Genomic DNA, 5000 nt, shown 5'->3' with positions numbered 1-5000 from the left:
ATACGCATACATAAGTACATAATATAATCATATACTACAGAAGCAAGAATATGAACACGCGCACACAGACGATTTCACTCGTTTCGATCTGTGATTTTGAACACGGCGCCTTGCAGGTCCCCGAGCGCCAGTCCAGGTGAGTCACCGAAGCATCATCCATCGCGAGGGTCTTGGGATCGACTGAATCATCGCTAAATTCTAAGAGCGTCTGAAAAGTTCTCCTCAAGCCGGACATACATCTGAATCACAGGTTCCTCATTGGGCTATGTAAAAAAAGCATTTAAATTCTCGATTAATAATAAGGTGGTTCTCTGATTTCACTTAATAGGCCCGTGTCACTGGTTCCCAAGATAGATCACGGATACCCGGAGCCACTGAATCATTCGCAGCTTCCAGGCACCGAGTCCGACTGAACCCGGCAGTTCCCGTTTTCTACGCGTGCCTCTCGCAGACATGCTGTCTATTTTGGGATTGTGCGACCAAATGCCAATAATTAATTATGTGTATTAGCTACGATGTTGGTTGACAGTCCTGCTTCCTTCGCCCCATCACTTTCTTCCTCCTTCCTCAGCCATCTTTCTTTTTCTTTATCCCAATTCTTCTACCTTTTTCCTTTTTGTATACTGCATTTCCCAGTGATCCAGCGCGCGGACTCCGCGCGGCATGACGCGATGCCGAAAAATGCGTGAGTCAGAAGTCCAGCGACGGAACGCAGCCTTGCAGAACACCAGTACCGTCATCTCTCCCTCTGCTTCTCGTATTCCATCTCATATCCTTCTCTCTCCCTCTCTCTTCCAACGTATCCAACATCCTTTCCCGCCGCTTGGTAACAACCTGAGTTTTTTTTTATCCCCTTAAGCAACATCCAAGAGCATGAATGTGTATCTTGTCGGAAGAGCAAAGCGACCATATCGGATTTCTAACCTCGTGGTGCTGCAATCGCCTCGATCGCCTTCGATTTATCACGTTTTGTTTCCTCGATTTCTTGGTTTAATTGCGTTAGACCTTCTGGGTCAAAAGTCCTACGGAAACACACTGGCTGCAACCTATAACGATAATTACAATAATGGTGCAAATGTAAATGAGGATCATGATAATCATAATGATAATAATGGTAATAATGATAATAATAATAATAAAGGGAAAACGCTGTCCACAACGAGCTATTTGAGTGCAACATGCAAATAAGCATCTCCCTGTTATCCCTAATGAGCCCCTGCGTCTTAAAAGGGGGAGGGAGAGAGGGAGGGAGAGAGGGTGGGAGAGAGGGAGAGAGGGAGGGAGGGAGGGATGGAGAGGGACGGGGAAAAGGAGGGAGGTACGTGGGGCAGAGAGGGTAGGGGGCACGGGAGAGGGAACATGGAAAGAGAGGATTGGAAGAGTGGAGAAGGGGAGGGAGGAGAAAATATGAACGGGGATGGGAGAAAGAGGAAAGGATTGGAGAAATGGAAATAGAGAGCAGTGAATAGGGAGGAGAGGAGGGACGGGGGAAGGACATGACAGACACACAGAGGGACGGAAGAGAAAGACAGGAGACGGTGGGTCGAGGAGAAAAAGAGATGAGAAAGAAGTTGGAGGAGGGAAGGGAGGGATTGGGAGGGGGACGGTGGTGATGGAGAGAAGATAAGGAAGGGGTGAAGGGAGTCATAAGCAGATAAATACAACAGGACCGAGCCAAATGAAGCCACAAAGGAATATATATATATATGTATATGTATATATATATATATATGTATATATATATGTATATATATATATGTATGTATATATATGTATATATATATATATGTATATATATATATGTATATATATATGTATATATATATGTATATATATATATGTATATATATATATGTATATATATATATGTATATATATATGTATATATATATGTATATATATGTATATATATGTATATATATATATATATATATATATATATATATATATATATATATATATATATATATATATACCCACACAATCTCATGTAGGGCCCTTATCCATACGTTTACGAGAAGCAAGACTGCCTAGGTCTTGCCATCCCGCGAGGCTGTGCGAGTGCCCTTTCGAGCCCGGCTTTGCACAATGCTTCTGAATACGTCAAGCTTCGTCTATTAATACACAAACACTAGATGTTGCAAGCTCGCAAGGCGACTGAGGCGGAGGCAAGCGTGGTCTCCCTTCTCTCTATACAGATTCCGTCTCTTTCTGTTCTTCTTATTTAGTTGCATATATTTACAGACCCTACAAATACATATCTATGGAAAAGGAGGAAAACCTACATAGGCAGACATAGACCGAGATGCAAATAGCCCACATGTCTAACCACGTAGCCATAGAAAACACACGCGGACTCACCTGCCAATCGACCACTATAAGAAGGCGCCAGGATTGTGACACTCGGCGCTCTGTGGGGGGAGAAAATGGCATATCTTACATTCGGGTCACTTTCAACACGAAGCGAGGGATTACGGACCATCCCGTCGCTGCACAGAAGGCATATTATACATGTTTTGTCTTTATTTCTTCCGTTACGTGCAGCCACTGGACATCAAAGGCAATGATTATGAATTGTGAATATGATTATCATGGTGATCAGCCTATGATGGCAATTCATCCAAGAGGATACCGCACTCGATTTTGGGGAAGTAAACAACACCCAAAGCAAACAACAGGAAGTTAAAATCGAAGAATGGCAAGGAAGGACAAGGAATAAAAACAAGAATACTTGGCGATTGCGCGTAGATGCATGCAATCGCTGACCATTCTTGTTTTTTTGTGTTAGTTGCTGCTGTTGTCGGGTAGCAAAAGTGCTTTGGTTATTTTCTCTCTACATCTTAAGCCTGGAGCAAGTGATGATCATTAGTAAATTATGATAAATTCATAATAACTTATTACCTATTACCAGTCCTAATGAGAATATTCTTGTTTATATTTTTAATATTTAAAAAAAATCATGATACTCTGCGATAATAGTAATAATGTTGATAATACTACAGCAACAACAAAGAGGTAGACAAAAAATAACAAGAATTTCAGCTAGGGCCATCTGAGCTACTTTGGAAAAAATCAGACCACTAATCAAGACAATTATAGCTATAGTAATAATCACCAGGAACAACCATATTATAGTAAAAATAAACACTAACGATAATTGAATAAAAAAAAATGTTATTAGCCAGTTTTGGTTCCTTTCCTTTGATTTCATTCCTGTCCAGCTGTTCCGCATTGGTCCTTCCTGAAAAAATTACTGACCTGATTTCAACTTCACCTCATTATTTTCACACCTAAACCTGACTCTTATTGTGTGGGTGACGTCGGGGCAGCCACGGCCCACGGCCCACGCCCAACGCCCCCTCTTCCTCATGAGATGACATATATAGCTTAGGCCTAAAAAAAATAGCGCATTCACGATATTGTAACACGTAAGCAGTGTTTGCATCAAAAGTTTATTTATATGTTCCGCCACGTTTCATTTAGGCGAATCTTTCCTTATTAGTTCTACGGTATATTTGTTTATAAATTTACTTTATTTAGATGTTTTGGTACGTGCATATAAATATAAATAAAAACAATACAACATAACACAATAAGTAATTATGCACACACACACACAACGTGTATGTATGTATAATGTCTATATATACATTTGTAACTGTAATCAACTTCATTTTTGAAGCTTTTTTACATCCCCAGCACATACACACCCCGGCACTTTCTAAAATAGTTCCTTATGAGAGGACTCCCGGGGTACAGCTGTAACCTTTTCCGGTGCTCTCAACCCCGTTATCTTTGTCCCAGTATGCATGGCGCGGACGCCGCAGGTTTCGCTTGGACGTTCAACCCTCGCCGGACCCAGTGAGGAAATATCTGCGGTTGGATTCCGCTCTCTTGGTGGTTGCGCCGAGCTCCTAATATTCTTTTTACCACGTCTAGTTTACTAAGATCTGGGTGATGGATTGCTAAAGAGTTACCTAATGGCTGGAAGTTGTTTGTGTAATCTATGCTCTCATTCTCATTCCCTCTCTCACCCCTCCCCCCCCCCCTCTCTCTCTCTCTCTCTCTCTCTCTCTCTCTCTCTCTCATCTCTCTCTCTCTCTCTCTCTCTCTCTCTCTCTCTCTCTCTCACACACACACACACCCAATCTCACTCACTCACACACTTGCAAACTACTTGCATGTATAACAGTTACATAACACAAATACATAAAATATACTCACTCATGCATAGACATACCTGAACAAACACACACTCCCAGCCCATCCCGTCAACCAAATGTGTTTACAGGGAGGCCTCATTTAGCATGCACGGCAAACAAAGATCCCGGAACAGCGCAAAGGAGCGTGGTGGATGTGGCTGCATCTTGACAAGAGTGATGCCCTGGCGATTAAGGGCCGGCTATTTATAAGGACTGCCATTCGCGTCGTGCTCCCTGTGTACGAGTCGAGGTCATGCGTGGCTTGCATGGTGCATCAGACACACGCGTTGATAATTAACGACAGATATGCAGATGATTGGTGAATGAGAGAAGTCGGTCAGTCCTTTCTTTCCCACTTTCCTTTCCTCTCCCTAATTTTTATACATTCCTTCCCCTCTCTATCTTTCCTTCTCTCTCTCTCTCCCTTTTTTCTAAACTTTCTCCCCCTCTTTCCTTTCCTCCTTCCTTCTCCGTCTGTCTCCCTTTCTCCCTCTTCTGGTGGTGGTTAGTATTGCCCCCTGCTGCCTCTCCTGTTCCTTTGCTATTCGTAATCCGCTTAACAGGACTCCTTGGTAGCCATTAAATGAAGCGAGGTAAATCATCCTTTGACACACACACACATTTATGTCTGTCAGTGTGTGTGTATGTGTGAGTGAGTGAGTGAGTGAGTGAGTGAGTGAGTGAGTGAGTGAGTGAGTGAGTGAGTGAGTGAGTGTGTGTGTGTGTGTGTGTGTGTGTGTTTGTGCACATATGTGTCTATGTATGTGTATGTGACGCCTAGCCAACGAGCCCAATGCC

General features: G+C 42.6%; 1 protein-coding gene across 16 annotated transcripts in view; it reads right to left on the bottom strand.

Annotated features, from left to right (window-relative positions):
• LOC113823866 (protein draper) overlaps positions 1 to 5000 on the bottom strand; it is a 161315-nt gene that overhangs the window by 76283 nt on the left and 80032 nt on the right. For 15 of the 16 annotated variants that reach the window (XR_011399667.1, XM_070140844.1, XM_070140849.1 and 12 more), the window contains one exon: positions 2362 to 2411. The exons of the other annotated variant lie outside the window; for it this stretch is intronic. The gene's annotated coding sequence lies outside the window, so the exon portion shown is untranslated. The remainder of the gene's footprint in view (positions 1 to 2361; positions 2412 to 5000) is intronic. 16 annotated transcript variants of the gene reach the window in all.

This window comes from Penaeus vannamei, chromosome 27, assembly GCF_042767895.1.
Source record: "Penaeus vannamei isolate JL-2024 chromosome 27, ASM4276789v1, whole genome shotgun sequence".
NCBI classification, from domain to species: domain Eukaryota; kingdom Metazoa; phylum Arthropoda; class Malacostraca; order Decapoda; family Penaeidae; genus Penaeus; species Penaeus vannamei.
This window is presented reverse-complemented; position numbering and strand designations above follow the sequence as displayed.